Genomic DNA, 19,230 nt, shown 5'->3' with positions numbered 1-19,230 from the left:
ATCTTCAGTGAAAACAACCAACGCGTTTCTGTTGAGGTAGAGGCATACGCATATTATACTCGTTAATTGCCTATTCTCATGCATGATAAAAAAAACTACTTTTATGAATTAGGCTTGCTACAGGTCAACATTAACTAAGTAATAAATGTTTGAATGTGATTGGATTTCCTTAGGACTCTTAGGAGAGAAAACATTTAAGATCACAAGGTGTATTTTACACCAGATGCACTGTGTCGTTGTTTTCCGAAAATAATACTTTTACGTTTGAGAAGTAATGTAATTGTCCTGAGTATTTTTAAAAAAGCTAATTAAATTATTAAGAAATCTTTGCTTGTATTTAAATTCCACATGTTCATAGATAATTATTTTCTGCTGTACATATTTATGATTATTTTCAAAACTGATTATTGATTATTGAGTATCAGTGCTTCTAAGAGTGGAAAATGTTGCGCCAAACAAATATCAAGAATAATATGAATTCTTGTTCTTAGAGTATTTCTACAATCCTGTGATTACATCAATCATTTATCATTGGCGCAGTGAAGCATTCTCTTATACAACACTACGACGACGCACTAATCCACCGCGCATGTCTGTTACAAATCACCCCCGCAATCGCCGCGCAGAGATTGGCGTTGTTTTACTGTAACAAGGTGTTCTATGGCAACTATTAATAGAGCCATAACTGTCTGACCGAACCACATTTTCTCTTCTGTTCTCTCGTTAAAAAGTTGCTCTTTTGAACTATTTCATGCGCAGTGAGTAGTTTAGTAGTGGTTAGAAACTAACCTCAGTAGGGAATTAACTTTCTCGAGCATTCTTTACCATTGAGAAGTGCCGTTTAGTTTGCGGTTTCTAATTCGATTGTCGCTTGAAAGACGTTGGAAATTGGAAAATATTATTTTTTATTTGATTTGGTATTCACACAATGCCTGACTATGTTTTAGATTGTCAGATTATGTGGTGAATGTGGTGAACCATAAAGTTATGGTATATAGTCAATGATATAGTTCATCGTTTTACTAGTCTCTTTCATAAATTAAAACTAAAACTACTTAAATACTTAACACGTTTAACGTTTAACTATACTTAATATTAAATAAACATTTAAAAACCTCAAAACACTTGTAGAGATCCAGCTTAAAATGCTCAAAATGTTTATTATCATGTCAACATTGATAAAATATGATGACTATCTGCTATGACCGTGCATTGCACCAGGAAGAGTATAGTAGCGCAATGGGGTTCTTTATACCTTGTTGCATGAAATTATTAACCGTTTGAAATTACAATTTAAATGTGTAAATTGTAAATAACATAGCAGTTTTGGAAGTTAGTAGTGCGTAAGAGAGTTTCAAAATAAAATGGTGGTATATTTTTTAGGGGTAGTAATATTGGTCATATTTCTGTAAAGTTTCACTTGATATGGTCCAGTATTTTTTATGCGAGTCTCTGAGTAATGTGAGATACTCACCAAATTCAAAACATTTAAAATTAGTTAGTTAAGATGAGATTACAAAATTTCAATATCATAATTTATTTTTTATCAACAGGTTATCACGACTTTTTTACTACCTCTGCATCGATTGTTATTAACATCGATTTTTGTAATCGATGCTGTTCATTTTGAATTTCTTACCCTGTGCCACAGTCAAAGCCACGTACGATGACACTTCAGATAAAGCGGCTTAGTGTTGCACGGTCGCCCTTATGCGTATACACCTAGTTGCATTGTATTCAGTATGATATACGTGGATACAGGGAGGCGAAAGCTGCGTGTACTGTGACTGTATAGCGAGGTGGCAATGTCCATATCAGCGGCTATCGCAGATCTGACGGTCGGCGACCTCTACCACTGCAGATAGTGCACTACGCATGGTTTCACTTTCCAGCAGTATTTCAATGCGAGCGAGCACTCTTTAAGGTTTGTAAGTTGTACCCTGAATTTTAACAACGGTCTATCTAAAATTACTTGTTAACGTAACTCGTGGCTTTAAAAAAAATTGTTTTACTTTTAAGAGAATATACAGGGTGTCACAAAAAAGTGTGATGGGCTATACAGGACCTAATTCTACATGCAAAATAAGTCAAAAATGAAGAATAAATTTTTTTGGATTTCGGCTTAGTTTAGCCGTAATACGCCATTTTGTTTTTTGGGAAAAATATTTATTATTTCAAAATTCCTTTGAGATATTTTTACGAAACTTGGCAAAATTGTTTACACTATAGTAAGTAACATTTATAAAAAAAAATATTATTTTAACTTTCCAAATTTCAAAATGGCGGCCGTTTGAATTTTTTAATGCCGAATTTCATGAAAACCGGTACCTAAATCAAAATTTTGTAAGACACAAAAGTTTTAGTATTTATTATGACAAATCCAACAAAACAAAAATGAATAAAATCGGTTCATAAATAAAGAAGCTGTATTTATTTTAGTCATTTAGACTGAAATTACTTAATACGTTACATAAACTATTACATTAGATTTAATACATTTTAATATTAATAATTTCAGTCTAAATTACTAAAATAAACACAGCTTCTTTATTTATGAACCGATTTTATTCATTTTTATTTTGTTGGATTTGTCATAATAAATACTAAAACTTTTGTGTCTTACAAAATTTTGATTTAGGTACCGGTTTTTATGAAATTTGTCATTGAAAAATTCAAACGGCCGCCATTTTGAAATTTGGAAAGTTAAAATAATATATTTTTTTATAAATGTTACTTACTATAGTGTAAACAATTTTGCCAAGTTTCGTAAAAATATCTCAAAGGAATTTTGAAATAATAAATATTTTCCCCAAAAAACAAAATGGCGTATTACGGCTAAACTAAGCCGAAATCCAAAAAGATTTATTCTTCATTTTTGACTTATTTTGCATGTAGAATTAGGTCCTGTATAGCCCATCACACTTTTTTGTGACACCCTGTATAGTATTACAAATATTCAGCAAGTTCCACTGTAAAAACTGTAACAGTAATCATATTTCACAATACACTTAGTACGCCAAACGAAAATAAATACAAAACAGAATACGATTAATTTAGTTAACACAACATCAAAATGTTCGTTAGCCCCAAGAATTAATTGTGGGAGCGAGCTGGTGTAGTGGTTAGAGCACGTGACTTCGGTCCCGGGTTCAAATCCCACCAAACCACCAATGTATTTTTTCTAAGTGATAATGCCACAACCCCTAGGTCTAGCCTGAAGTAATGTGAAAAACAATCAAGGGCTCGTGTCTAGCGTCTTAAGGACAAACAAAAGAGTAAATAGACATTTTTTGGATGTACTAAAGATTACAAGTAGAAAGAAATATTAAAATTATTAGCAATTGCATTACACTAATTAGCACAAATATTTCACCAACTTTAGTCAAATTTGAAGTCTTAGATAAAACAAAAAATAAGGGTTACATGGGCGAGCCTATATTGAATGCACCCCATCAAAATAATTGGACGAAACGAAGTGAAGTCCTCACTGTCAGCCTATAAAAATTCCATGCTAAAAATATGTTAATAAAAGGCTCTTTTATTACAGCATTAAAAAATCTGATTCTTGTACCACGGATTTATTTTTTTGTGTAGTTCTTAATAAACTATATTCCAATAAATTTCGTGAATGCTTTCGATTTAACTTAACTCAATAAAGTTAGTTATTTGATACACGTTTTTTTACTCGGTTAGTTGTTCATTTGACTAGCGAAATCAGCCGTCCGTCCGGTCCGTCGTCAGCAGTGAAAAACTTCAAAATTGTTTGTTGTGTTCTTTTAGTAAATTTATTTATTTATTTGCCTTGATTTAAGCTTTTATTTTATTAAAAACTTTTTTTATCATGCGTTACATTAAGTTTACCTCTCTAAATTCTTCAACTTACTCTATGATTGAAACCGTAATTAAGTTGGCTTTTGGCTACTACTAGGGTTTAGGGTTAAGTTCATTCATTGCATTAAAAATAGGTAATGTAAAAACTAATGTTGTAAACATCTATTCTCAGATATCACTCTTTAGATTTTATTAGCTTTGACGCTTTGACTAATCCTAATAAGAAACCCAGTTGTCAGTGTCAGTTGTACTGGACCATCATTTTTTCAGATCAAGGTAACTTACTACTACTGTACCAATAAAGGCCTAGGTTAGGTACCTATCCACTCTCAAACATAGATTCAGTACAAAATAAGACATTTTATTGACCGTTAAGTAACTACAAAATACAATAGGTCTTGTCAATTTTAAAATACATAAGTTAGCTACATAAAATCTAATGTAGAAGGTACGTTAAGCTAGGCCTCTAACTTAGAGGCCTAGACTGGGCTATGCTCTAGCATAGGGGCATAGTTAAATTAGGCAACAAATTAATTTTTATATAAGTTAGGCCATAGCATTATGTTTTTAAATTGAGGGGCATACTTTTAACCTATTTTAACTTAAGTCCCTAAGAAATATTAAGTTAAGTTAGGGCTAAACCCCCAACATTTTTACGGCCCACTTCTGTTCAAATGAGGGAGTTGTAACTTAGGTTGGTCGAACAGATTAAACTTAATTTGGAGACAGAGCGCATTTTAAATGGGATTAAGTTAAGTTAGCATATACCGGTATACGACTGTAGACACCAGTCGGTAGGCCTTATCAATTAGAACTGTCAAATAACTTAATAGAGTCTGTGCCCTTTTTTCAATTTCGACACTGGTGGCATTTTTAGACAAGGGACAATTAAGTAACTTAAGTATCCTAAAAGGCCATAAATAGTGAATGAGTGGGTTATTCTGTTAATAAACATAATTGATATCCATAATGACCCCAAAACATCACTCTCAAGTTGACAAATGAGTTAACCGTAGCTTAAGTTAAGTTAAATTGATTTAATGTTTTTGTCGAACGCTTGACTACTAACTTAAGCTAGGCCTACTTCAGTTGCTCTGTAAAAGTTGTGTTAGTTACTTTATTTAAATATATTTGTAGCCTAGCCTCTTTGAAATTAAGAATTTAACTTACTTCAGTCAGGTTTTAGTCGAACGCTTGAAAACTAGCCTAACTTAGGTAACTAAGCCACTAAAACATTTAAGGCTATGTTCAATAAACTTACATTAAGCTTGAACTTTTTGTAGCAGGACTTACAGTAGCCTAGAAACTTGTTTAACTTAGGTAAGTTTGGCGTTTCTTATATAAAAAACCCTATTATTAACCTTATCTCGCACCTGGCAGGAGATGCAATGGTTTAAACAATTATTTTAACACAGCGAAGCATACATGGTAGCTACAGAGCTATAAATTGTGTCAATCTGTTTACAAATGATGCCAGTTAGCGGTGAGGTAGAAGTGAAGTATGGATCCATACATAAAAACTGCCTTTCTTAAAGAAATGGTCCTCGAAGATTGCCAACTTTGTTTCAACAAGGTTTTGGTTGCAGAGTAGGCTAAAGAAAATGTCAAGTAACCTAACATAAAAGTACGGTAGCTTAGCTTGTGAATTCTATATTTTAATTTTAGGGTCCCCGATGCCCAAAACTTAAGCCATTGCAATAACATGAGCATAATAACGCTCTGATTGTGATGAAATTTGTCAAAGTTTATGCACGTAGACGCACATTCGTGGGAATGAATTTATGGTTTGGGGGTTAAATGACGGTGAAATAAAGCTGTTTGTTAATATGACACTGAAAATCTTAAACTTAATTTTTATTGAATTTATTGAGAGAATTTACAATAACTAACAAATTAGTAAACCACCCTTTTAAGGATTTAATAAAGGGTTACCTAGATAATCGCCAATGCAGGTTCGCATGTATTTCTAATGTGACTGAGGTTGACACTTACTACTTTTTTATACAAATATATCAATTCCTCGCCAGGTTGAGTCTTACAGTCTTTATCAGACCATATGCATTAATTGGGATTGTTAAATTGCATCAAAAATCAAACCAATTTTATTGTATGATGAAAGATTAGAGATAACATGACCAATTTAGGCCTATATTCCCAGCTCTAATGTGTTTTTAATGTAAACCTCCACTATTAATGAAATTTGGTCTAATACAGTAGATAGCCTCCCCGGAGGTTATGTTTAAATGTTGAGAATAGACCGAGCGGACATGTATTGCAAAAGAGTTTGCGAGTTTTTTTTTTTTTTTTCATTTGAGTCCAGCCGCTGACATTAGGTTTCCTGTAGTTATGCCTGGAATGCAGTATGTCAATTCCATTAGTCCGCGTTGAGACACGACTTTTGATGCAACATTTCTTATGACCACAGTGGCTTTGCAAAAATTTAGGAACAGTTTGCACACCTACACGACATACTCTTTCCAAAAATACGTGAACCAATGGTCAAAATTGTATATGAAATGGCAGTAGAGTTCTGTGGACAAATTTTGTGTAGGCGTATTATAGGCTATATAGATGTACATTTGCCTTTGCAAGTATCCAGTAGGCTATAAACAATAGCCTAACCTTTTATCATAGAAACAAATTGTTAGGGCCTACTTGAATTATTAAAATTATTAGAAAAACCACTAACAAAACTCTAATTTATGTTTAATGTTATCAAAGATGGTCAAAAGTTTAAACTTAAAGCAAGAACCATGCATGTGGTCATTAGGCAAGAACCATAAATTTTGAAGTTACCGGTACCTAAAGGGTTTTTTTAGTAATGCCTCTTTATGCGTTTAAATCAAACTAAAATTCATTGTTCCTTCGTACGCCACACAAGTCTCCTGACCATATATTAACCTTCTTTGTAAACAAAATGAAATACAACTTCTGAACTTCCAGCTCTGTAACTGACATGTAGGCGTACGCTTCGCTTTGTGTTTTTAAGAATTGGAATCCATTAAATCTCCCGTTGCGAGTTTTTATCTCCCAGCACGGGATCAGGTGCTGGGATTTATTATATTTTTTTTAATCTCCCAGCTACTAGGAGGTCACGAATTGTGGATATTTACAGGCATGCACTGTGGATGCGATACCATAGATAAAACATACTCCCTTGTGTTGCTTAGTCTATGGCGATACTCTCTGGTGTGGAGTAACGTCCGCACGAGTGAGTACTACGACTATCCGCAGTACTATCCTGATAGTTAGACCAATTTGTATATACCAAGGCGAAAATGTGGTTCGGATTCCACTATAAACTGTAGGTCTCTTAGTTGCCATTAGCTGTATGGGCTATTAATTAACAGCTGTGTCTAAGGAATATGTCGGCCTTAGTCACTAACAAGACTACAAGATCGCGCCACTCATCCTACACTCATCTCCATTCATACTTGGCTTAAAATACCTACTTTGTATGGTCGCCATTTCATCAAAAAGTATTAAAGTATAGAAAGCTGATATTCATTGCTAAATGACTGAGGTTTATTTGGTTTTTTTGTTGGGTACTCAAACTTCTCACCAAAGACCACTAAAGAAAAAGGGGGCTTTTCCAACTCCGCGCGGTGGTCAGAAATATGTCAAAACTGACTGTCCAACTCCGCACGGTGGTCAATTTTGGCTCTCACAGCCGTCAGGCTTGTATTTGAAGTTCGAAATTGTTACAAATGTACACTTTAAAATGTACGAAACCACAGTAACTAATAGAATAAAGTTAATTAATACAAAATAGAATACTTATGTTTCATTTGAATTTACCTATAATGAACCTAACCAAACCTAACTTGTCACATGAGTACAGTCGCTAAGAACAAATAAAAGTGTAACATTGGGGACACGCGGTATGTATATGGAATACCTTATACAGGGTGACACAAAGGAACCGGACGTTTTTTAAATAAGCAGTACACAGTAGTTAAAAGGAATAAACTGGTTTTAATACTGTACATAGTGAGGTTAACATTTGCCATTTGTTACAATACAGTCATTTTTTGAAAATGACGTCATGCATATGGCGGCCATGTACTTATCTACAAATGTTCATTCTGGCCTGAAAATCATCTGAAACTCGGGTCAGGAGGTCTTGTTCAATGCCATTGATATCTTCTATGATTACAAACTTCATATCCTCTAGAGTGTGTGGTTTGTGAGCATGAACACGCTCCTTAAGAAACCCCCAAAGGATATAATCACTATTGGACAAGCCAGGTGATCTTGGTGGCCACGGTATGTCACCAAAGCGAGAAATCACCTTGTTAGGAAACATTCATTCAATACTGCTCTCACTCAGGCGATATTTTCGGGTGTTCTCGAAGTTCTAACAAGGCCTGGTGGTTTATTTCTTGTTGTATTCCCAGTTGTTCGGAACCCTGAAACCCATCTTAATAGCGTAGTTCGGCTTGGAACCGGTCAATGGCGTTCAATATTTAAATTTCGACTAAATTCCCGCTGGATTTGACGACGGATTCACCATTTCGGACCAAACTATCGTATGCGAAAACGTAATGGTCTAGGTTCCACTGAGCTATTTCAACAAAAATGGCAAGCCTCACTGAAGGCAATGACATAACTTCAATCTTCCTACCACGTTCGACAACAATGGAACAGCTGTTTAAAAAACGTCCGGTTCCTTTGTGTCACCCTGTATTAAACACGTAATATCTCATCAGAAATCACAAGGTAGCATAGAGATTAGATGTGGCCACCGAGCGGAGTTATACTATACACTAAAAGAGACCACCGTGCGGAGTTGGACTGGACCCTTCGGGACCATGAAACTTTTTCTGGCATAAATTTGACCACCGCGCAGAGTTGGGCTATCCCCATAAAAGGATTTCACGGTCATGTTCACTCCATTACCCATGCGCGCAATTTTATCTCACTGATTGTGTTAGGGCCATAGCCTTAAGTCATCTGGTGATGGATGTCGGCATCATGTAATTCGTAATCATGAACCTTCTGACATTATCCCGCACGTGGCAGGAGATGCGATGGTTTAAACATTTTTTTAAACACAACTAAGCATATATGGTAGCTCCTAAACCAGTACACGACAATAGAGCGGTTATGATAAGACACTATGTAGAGCGGACATGTAATGCTTTGTAGGAGAGTTTTCATCTCAAGTCCAGACTTAGACATCAGGTTTCCTGTAGACGTGCCCAAAATGCAGTAGGGACTACGTCAATTCCATTAGTCTACACTGAGACACACCTGAATCCATAAAAATACAATGGATTAAAATACATTAAATACACCTTCAGCTTTAGTACTGTAAAATGTGGGAATCCTATATAGGAATTATGTTAATAAGTGGCAGTTGTAATACCGTCACATAGTTAGGGCCACTCGAGTAGGCAGCGTTAGTGCTGTAGCTAACATGTCCGCTATATAACGTGTATTCTCCGGCTTTTTCCGGTCGTACCTGTTCAAGATGGGCAAAGCCGTGTCACCCAATTGCATATACTGCTCAGGCATTCCCGATGACGTGGAACATACCTTTTTCCAATGCCAGCGTTGGGAAAGGCCCCGCCTAGAGGCTCCCCTATAAAAAAGTAATTTCTGGCCATATATGGCTATATCAAAATTCCATATATGTTTTTATAAAGCCATATATGGTTTAATATGGCCATATATGGAAGCAGATATGGCCAGATGTGGTTGTATTCATATATGGTGGTGTCCATATATGGTCATATATGTAGTCTATATATGGAATTATTGGCCATATATGGCCATACATGTTTTCTATATATGAAATGATTGTCCATACAGGGTGATTGATATAAGTGTGCCAGCCGTTTTATTCGAAAACTATAAGAGATATCAAAAAAAGTTAAATGGTAAGTCCCTTGGATTTTTTATTATAAAAATTATAGTCAAATCAAAAAAATTATTTTAGCCGCCATTTTTCCAATATGGCCGCCAACTTTGATTTTTCTTATGGAACACCCTGTATTTGATGATGTATCCTGGTAGAAAAAGTAATTTTAAGACAATTTTATTCTTGTGATTTTTTTCATGAACCTAACCGTTTCAAAGATAATAATGGTTAAAGTTTTGAAATTTCTGCATGAGAAAGAGTTTTGATAAAGGCCTAAGCAAGCATGCCAGCTGTTTTGTTTGAAAACCATTAAAAATTTCACAACTTAAACCATTATTATCTTTGAAACGGTTAGGTTTATGAAAAAAATCACAAGAATAAAATCGTCTTAAAATTACTTACTGAGATATGGCAGTTTTAGTGATACGTGACCGCCGGATATTAGTTGCAGCGCATGCTGAAAGCGGTCACGTATCACTGCCATATCTCAGTTAATACTCGTCCGATCTTAAAGATTAAGGTGTCGATCGATTTGTAATAAAATTGTCTTAAAAAAGTTAGTCTTGTAAAGTTTGTAACATCAACGGTTTTTGAGTAATTTAAGAAACAAAATTTTAAACAGCCGCCATTTTGTTATATGAATTTGAAAAATCGTCATAATTTTTTTGTAGCTTTGTCTAGTTGTCATATAGGTTTGTGCAAAGTTACAACTTCGTATGTTTAACCAATCTTCAGAAAAAAATTAATAAGTGAAAAAAACAAAATGGCGGCTATCTGAGTAAATAAGGACTTCCGGACAATTTAAATATGATATTTAGATATGTTTCTTACCCAGGAACAATGCCCTAAAATATTGGTAGAGAGTTCCGGGACACCCTTCCCAGATAGCACGTAAGCTTGATTCAAGCCTTGAATTACGATTGCTTTTACTTGAAATTACAGCTTTGAATTGTCACTTTAGATTCAAACTCGAGTCAAATGTCAACTTTGTGTAACACACTTGAATTACGCTTACAGTGGATTGAATTAACAGCTTTGAAATGTCACATTAGATTCAAACTGGATTCGAGTATACACAACACACTAACCATTACGCTTGCACTTGCTTGTATTAACAGCTTTGAAATATCACATTGGATTAAAATCCGAATCGAGTGAAGTATTACCCACAATGCACTTCCATTAGGCTTACGTTGGTTTGAAATTACAGCTTTTAAGTATCACGTTGGATTCGAATTGGAGTCGAGTGTAAGTTACCCATAATTCCGAGCGGGAACGACGCTAACGGTGGGACCGACACTTGAAGACGCCATCGGCCATATTGCTTTGTTTTGTTTATTGTGTATTTGTGAGTGATTCATTCTCAATCTCTCTCATTGAGTTGAGAATATCGATATTCTGGTGCTGAGTTGTTCAAGTTATTATATTATATTGTTTAAGCTGATTTGTTATTAAGTTTCATCTAGGCCTATTTCTTCTTATCCATCAAGGTAAGTTCTTATTAGCACAAACTAAGTAAACTCAAGGATTGTGACTAACAAAATCAAATCGTCTTAAGTTAATTACAAGAATAGCCTAGGAAGAAATTAAGTAAACTCAAAATCAGTGAAAATTTTGAAAGAGCCAAGTAAGTTATAGCCTAAAGCCAGCCACTTTTGAGTTGGTAAGCCTACGTGCAATGAGTAGCCTAGCCTAAAAAATAAATGTTGTCAACTTATCGGCCTAACTTTGAGTTGTTTGTATGCATAAAAACATATTTTTTTTACCAGCTTGGATATCAAGCTCTCCATGTAAGATACTTAGGTATTGTGGTACTGGTATGGTCTAACTTAGGCCTAGGCATTGTCTTCGCTGTTCATAGTATAGACTATGGTAGGTTATAGCCTAGATTAGCCATAATGGGCCTAAGTTACGTTGTAGTCTATTCTATAAAGCTCGGTTTTTCTAGGCGGGGAGAAAGTACCGTGGAGAGTGAACTCCTCTTGTCTTAAATAGTTTAATGTTACCGGTACTGTTTTCCTAGGAAGCAGAGCGGAATGCCATGTTAATCGATTTTCCGCTCTCCGCGCTCCTCTTCCGCGTCTAGGAAAACCCGGCTTTAGACTTAACTTAATGCCATATTTTATACCATGATATTTTAATGTGTAGGTAACTTATAACTTAGGGCTAGGGACTTAAAGCTAAGTTACTTCAGTAGCCTACTCGATAAGTATTTAAGCAGCTACTTTGTTAGTGACACTGTCAGATAAATAGCAGTAACCTACGTTTAATCGCAGTAAGAGTCTGGTAAGCTTTCAGGCGATTAGTTTCTGATATAGGTAGGCTACAAAATTTCTTCTCCATTAAACTAAAAATTGGCATTAAGTTAGGTTAACTTACTTTGATTTAGTCCACTTAACTTAAGGCCTATTTTGCTTGGAGGGACTGTAGCGATAGTCGCACAGCGATTATCGCTCAGTTACTATCGCTGTTACGGCGACCGTTTTGCTTAGAGCGATTGATTTACGGTCGTCGTACGATTTTTCATCAGCACTCACAATGGTGAGGTCATGAGTGCGTGTTGTAACTTTTTAAACTATCTCCTCAGGGAGGAGTTAGAAGACGAGGCTCTACTTGACCCTAGGGGAAGTATCAATAGACGATCGATAGAAAATACGTGGTGATAGGATAGGAGTGAGTGATAGGGTTTGGAACGGATGCGTATCACTAGATATCATTATTTAGGATATAAATAGAAAACTGTAGGCTAGTTTAAGCTACTTATTAAAATCAAAATTAAGAAAAATGCAAAGGAACCTAAACCTAAATAAATAAGTAGGCTAGGTTATTTATTTAGGTTTAAGTTTTTTTGCATATTTCTTAATCTTAATCCTTTAGCCTATAGCAAAATAGGCTAGTATAATTAAATAACTTCTTGATCAGCATTTTACGTGTTATTAAATTTACGGAAAGTAAATAAAAGAAACGTCTTATAACACTTAAAACATATATTTACGCTTATACTGTTCCTCACAAGACGGTAAATATACAAAACAGATGGTAAGTGGTGATCGATTTCGATTGGAGTGTCCAATTGAAATCGATCACCACTTACCATCTGTTTTGTATATTTACCGTATTGTGAGTAACAGTATAAGCGTAAATATATGTTTTAAGTGTTATAAGACGTTTCTTTTATTTACTTTCCGCTAGTATAATATAATCTTACTAATATTATAAATGTGAAAGTTTGTGTGTTTGCTTGTTTGTTTGAAGTTCAATCACGCATTAAGTAACTACTGGTCGGATCGAGCTGAAATTCGGTATGATGATAGCTTTCGTTCCCAATTAACATATAGACATATTCTTATCTCAAAGACCCATTCAGGCTCCGCCCCAGTGGCTTTGGAGATTTCCATGTTAACCTTATCAGTATTCAAATTTAAAATGAATAAAATAATTTTACCAGCGGTTTCAACTACACGAGTTGGTTCTATGATATTCAATAGTACTAAAAAGTTATAGTGTTTACTAATAGGGTGCAGAACTAAAATTTTTTTCATATATGACAACAGCTTATTTGACCCAAGCAGCAACAAAAAGCTATGATACACAATGGGAACTGACAAAAAATAGGACTGTTTACAGTTATGCTTAAGTTTTTTATTTATAAATAATTTGTGATTGTGCGAATATTTGGTAACTTATTCGTCTCTATTGTTTAGGTAAAGTGGTAGCACATTATTATGGCTATAGTAGATGTGTAAATTACCGTAAAGTTAAAAGAACCAAATTTACTCAAACTGTGTCCTCCCCCATTGCAAACACAAAGCACGAGTATAACTGCAATAAGCATTTTATACTTATACGCCAACCCCGTACGAAGGACGGGTACTCTGCTAGTATACAATACATATAAAAATAAATTTGATTAAAATGTTTTTCGTGGACCCCACATTCCCCACAAAAAAATGCTTGCGGACAACACCTTGAGAAACTCTGACCTAAGTTAAACTTAATAATTTACATTGAATGAAACATTTTAATCTGAGTCAAAGATTTAAAGTTATAACTTTACTTAAGTATTTTATGGGAAAATAACATAATCCTAACTTAACTTAAGTTAATATTTTAAGGTTACCTAAGTTTAATTATCGAATAAAAGTTGCATCTGATGATATAAAATAGGCCTTTTGTAGGTTTGTTGCAGAACTGTACCTGGGTGTTTTAACATAAATAATATAAATATTTTATAACTTAAATAACTTAGGTCTAGGCTTAAGTTTCACAGGTTATGTAATAAAGATCTTCTAAATAAAGTTATACACATCGGCCTACAGCTGGATTTTTTTTTAACCAGAAGCGGTTAAGATAGGCACTGTAGGGGTGGCACAATTTTTATTTCACCTGCGGAATTTTAATACGGACAAAATGAGAGTAAAAAAATAAAAAAATGTATAATTTGTGTAATATAAAAATTAAACTGTCATAACCTAACCTTACTAACCAAACTTGCTGATAATCGCTACTGATAATCGCTACTGAATAATTTACTACCTTTAGTCCATCAGTGACGTTGAATATTAGGATCGGTCTATTTTGATCGCCCTACCGGCGCAAGTACCGATCAGTAGTGAACTTGTTAAACAATTGATTTATTAAAATATTAAGGATACCTAATATGAAAGTAAAATCTTGAACTTCAGAAATTAAACTTAACCCCATGTTTGAAATGGGAAGACAAACTTTAGGTCTTAGGGGTTAAATGTAGGCTACTATTCTGTATTAAGTTCATTTTAAGTATTTTTTTTTTTTTTTTTAGCTGCTGCACAGAAAATGTTGGGCATAAGTGAAGTCACGGAAGCCAAAGTTACAAGCGTTTTTGCTAAGTGGCTTCAACAAGCCAAAACCAGATGTGAAAGAAGGTAAGGATAAAAAATTGTCACTAACTAACTATTCAACTCACCATTAATAGAATTCCATTGGTAGCCTAATAATACTGTACAGTGGACTCAATTATACAGGGAAGGAGACACTTGAAACTGACGTGCCCAACAACATACTTACAACTGCATACTTGTTACATGATTAAAGTCTAATGCAAAATATATTTAAGCCAATAATGTTAATTCTGTAAAAATAGCCAAACTATAGACACTTTGGGATAATTACTGTAAACAAAACACAAGATGCCAAGACTTTATACCTTTTAAATATTTTAATCGTAAGACATGTGATGAAGAGTCTCAAATCTATCCTACAAGACAAGTTGTTTCAGCACCGCTCACTTCCTGCCGATCCAGGGTGGTTAAACCGTACTGATAAAAATTGTCTGGTTTAAGAATTATATCTGCTGAGTGCAGTCTGGTTACTAGGTGTTCGGGTAAAAAGGAGTCTACTGCATAATGGTTTTTCATAAAAATGTTTTTTATTGTTTATCATTATGATTACTCAAGTACTGTATAAGCTAAAAAATACCCCCGCCGCAGCAAACCTGCCGACTAAGTGAATTTCCATTTGCCTGAATTGATTTTCAATTAAATGTATTTAATTAACATTAGCTTTAATGAGTACATAGGCTTGCTGCTACAAGGAGGGTAAAAAAGTGTGTTTTTTAGTAAAATATTAATTACTTAGTATCAAATAAATAAATTTACCAAGTTTGGTCAAAAACAAGCAAACTACGACATTTTACAATATTCTCCATAAGAATAACATGGGAATTTTAAAATATATATTTTTTTTCTCCGTAACCAATAATTGTACAAAAACACTTTGATATACTAAATCATTTGTTTTTTTAAGCTCTTTAAAAAGGTTTGGAGAGGGAAATTTGTGATTAAAGGGTCAAAAATTAGAAAAACCCATTTTTACCCCATAAAACCCCGTTCCCATGGTCCGATCATGCTGTTTCGCAAACTTATTCAAGTTTATCCCGCCTTACACCTTCAAACCAAATTTCATCAAAATCGGACAAAAATTAACTTAGCCTACACAAGTTATCGTGTTCACGGACATATAATCTATATATACATATATAAAAATGTGAACGAATGGTGTTATTGGGCTCTGGGGACATCAAAATGAAAAAGTTAATTGGTTCCGGGCCTAGGTCTTACCATGCCACCTACGGTAATAGATTTTTTCCTATAGGAAAATTCGCCAAAAGAAAAATGCTAGTATTTTTATTCTTGTAGAGGGGTTTTCATGTTTCATAGCAATGCTGGGCTTACCTGGATTAATTTATACAGTAAATTAAAGCTTATATATATTTGTAAAGTATGAGCAAGATTTGTAACAAATATCTTGGCTATATTTAGGATAACCAACGAAGAACTTTCACTAGGGTGGTCTGCCGTTACACTTTAGACGCATAAATGAGCGAAGCATTATTTGAAGATTAATGGCTAAAGCAGCTAACAACCTACAATATGTTCCCTTTCAACAGATTCACCGTTTGTTTGCCCGATATTATTTAGGTTCTAAAGAATGACAAATTTATCTGATAGTTCATTTATTTAGTTAAGAATAAGAATTGATAAAAGCCTGACCATTTGCTTGTACTTTGTAAATGCGCATAGCGGGATGTACTCGTGCAATCAACATTTGTTCTACAATCGTCAGGTCAGTTCATTCGTTCGGGACACTTGACACATCTATCTATATATTAATAGGCAAGCATGTTTCTTTAAAACCTTTTTTCTCAGCTCGTGTGTATCGTAGGGAAAATCTACGCATACCGTCAGAAAGCTATTTTCCTGTAGGTGTGCAGAATCCCTTTATAAATTAAAATAGGCTCAAAAATAAGCACAAAAAATGAATTTGAAATTTTAAAAAATTAACATGGGTCTTATGGGTTGCTATGGTGATGACAAAATAACAACACAATATAAACAGAAAATCAAAACAAATGGAAGACATTCCAATCACATGTTTTATTTACAGTGTGGGATGAAAATAGAGAAATTTGTACAATACATACTTTTGGTCGATTTTTCGACCACGGGGCGTGCTCTCGTCTATATATTAATAGGCAAGCATGTTTCTTTAAAACCTTTTTTCTCAGCTCGTGTGAATCGTAGGGAAAATCTACGCATACCGTTGGAAAGCTATTTTCCTGTAGGTGTGCAGAATCCCTTTATAAATTTAAATAGGCTCACAGATAAGCACAAAAAATGAGTTTAAAAATTTGAAAAAATTAACATGGATCTTATGCGTTGCTATGCTGGTTACGAAATAACAACGAAATATAAACAGAAAATCAAAACAAATGGAGGAAACTCCAATCACATGTTTTATTTACAGTGTGGGGTGAAAATAGATAAGTGAGTACATTACATATTTTTGGTCGAGTTTCGACCACTGGACGACCTCTCGTCCATATTATTTAACGCCGTGAATTTAGTTGCATTTGAACGACAACGCGAACTTTTGGTGATTGGTTTGAACACCAAAAAATTGCTTGAAGCTGTTAGTTGTTGGTGATGACAGTTAGTGCAAATGTAAAATTTTAGTGCATCTAATTCATGTTGGAATTGATTAGCTAACTGCCTATCATTATCAGCTTCTTCTACCACTGCTTCATCTGGTTCTTCTTGTTCACGACGCCACTCTCTTACAATATTTGCGTTATTGGTGCGTCGACCAATATTACGACGTGGCCTTTGAGGCATGCTCAAAACAAATATAGCAAAACTGTTACTTCCATTGATAAACTGTTACATTCCAACTTTAACCTAGGATGAAAGTAAACATTGAAATGTAAACAAAACAGTTACAAACAATTAACATATGTTTATCTTAATTAAATGAAACGAGATAAACCCATATGTCATAGACCCAATATAATTTTTCTTTCAACTTATATTAAAATAACAAGCGAAATTGCGTGACGCATAAAATAAAATCCAGAAGGAAATTTGCAAATATTTTTTACCTAAACATTGTGCTCAGTATTCTTTAGCTGTTGGCCAAATTTCATATCAATTGTTCAAGCCATTACATTCTGATGCTCTTACAAAGAAGTTTCAAAGTGAGGGAAAGTGAGCTTTGCTCAACTAGTTTTATACTTAAACCGTAAAATAAAATCCCGCAGATTTACCTAATTATTTTATCGAAGTGATAATGCCGCAACGCTTAGGTTTTGCCTGAAGTAATGTGAAAACAATCCTGGGCTTGTGTTTAGCATTTTTTGACAATAAAAATGTAATTGTGTTTTATACATATTAATAATTAATACTAATATTATTGGGAAGATCATATATTGTATTTGTATATCATTGTAGGAATAAATTAATTTTCACTAAACAGGCCTACACTGGTTGTGAGTTAAACTGTGTTAGTTTAAAATGTTGCTTACTTGCCTATTTTTTTTATACCAGATACAAAATTAATCATTTTGGTTGATTATCCTTAAATTTAATATTGATTCTATTTGTTTTGACTTTTTTCAGAGGGAAAAAAACCTGCCACTGTGGACAGTGGGGAAGAAGTTCCACTCAATGGGGATGAAGATCTTGTTGAATAGATAACTTACTCTGTATTATTTAAGTAATCGTAAAAAGAGGAATTTTTGAGGGAACTGTTTGTTGAAAGTTAAAGATACGATCGAGGCATTTTCAAATGTGAATGTGTTATGTAAATCTTCAATATAAATCTATTTAGACAAATTATCTCTTGTGTTTTATTTTTAATTTCAAAGAATTCTGAATTCTACGTACTGAATAGTAATAATATGTAAAATTGTAGGGTTGAAAACTATAATAACTCATGTTTTCCTGCTCTTTTATGAAAACAAGTTTTTAGATGGTATCTCGCTTTTTTATTTAGAGAAGTGTCTTAGCATGTAACAACTAGAGGCATTGAAGTTATTAGATTATGTTGTGATTGTGAAAAATTATCTGAAATATTGGAAGATTATATTGTGCTATGCATCTCAACCTAAAAAATGTGAAATTTTTATTACATGTAAGACTGTGAATCCTGGTAAAAGCATATGAATTAAATTTTCAGAAATAAAAAAAGAGCTTGTAAGTGGCTAAAAAAGAATTATTTCTTGTATTCTTCAATTAATATTCAAATAAGATGTTTCAATTTTTATTCAAATTAGATATTTCAAGTTTTATTAAAATTGGATCTTTTAAGTTTTATTCAAACTGGAAGAGCGGGAACTTCGACGCATGATTTTAACTTGAATCAAGTTTACAAACCCGATCCTTCAAGTTTGCAGTTTTGACAAACCAAACTTATTTCAAGCTTGAATCAAGTATTTTTTTAATTTATATTTAGATTTGATAGTTCAAGTGTTATTCAAATTAGATGTTTCAATTTTTATTTAAATTAGAAATTTCAAGTTTTATTCAAATTAGATGTTTCAAGTTTTATTCAAACTGGAAGAGCGGGAACTTCGTCGCATGATATTAACTTGAATCAAGTTTACGGGCCCATCCGAGCAAACTTGTTTCAAGTTTGCAGATTTGACAAATCAAACTTGTTTCAAGCTTTAATCAAGTATTTTTTGCTATCTGGGTTATATATAATATTATACATCTTAAAGT

General features: G+C 33.9%; 1 protein-coding gene and 1 long non-coding RNA gene across 2 annotated transcripts in view; both read left to right on the top strand.

Annotated features, from left to right (window-relative positions):
• LOC128987204 (ras-related and estrogen-regulated growth inhibitor-like) overlaps positions 1–19,230 on the top strand; it is a 149,337-nt gene that overhangs the window by 33,623 nt on the left and 96,484 nt on the right. The gene's annotated exons all lie outside the window — the stretch shown is intronic.
• LOC128987205 (uncharacterized) lies at positions 10,942–18,344 on the top strand. Its single transcript, XR_008490207.1, has 3 exons — positions 10,942–11,184; positions 14,496–14,598; positions 18,127–18,344. It is a non-coding gene; the product is annotated as an uncharacterized LOC128987205 (long non-coding RNA).

Source organism: Macrosteles quadrilineatus, unplaced genomic scaffold, assembly GCF_028750875.1.
Source record: "Macrosteles quadrilineatus isolate MER2022 unplaced genomic scaffold, UCM_ALF_1.0 Scaffold_2__2_contigs__length_208266976, whole genome shotgun sequence".
Taxonomy (NCBI): Eukaryota; Metazoa; Arthropoda; class Insecta; order Hemiptera; family Cicadellidae; genus Macrosteles; species Macrosteles quadrilineatus.
The sequence above is the reverse complement of the archived record's forward strand: the minus strand, read 5'-3'. Positions and strand labels throughout refer to the sequence as shown.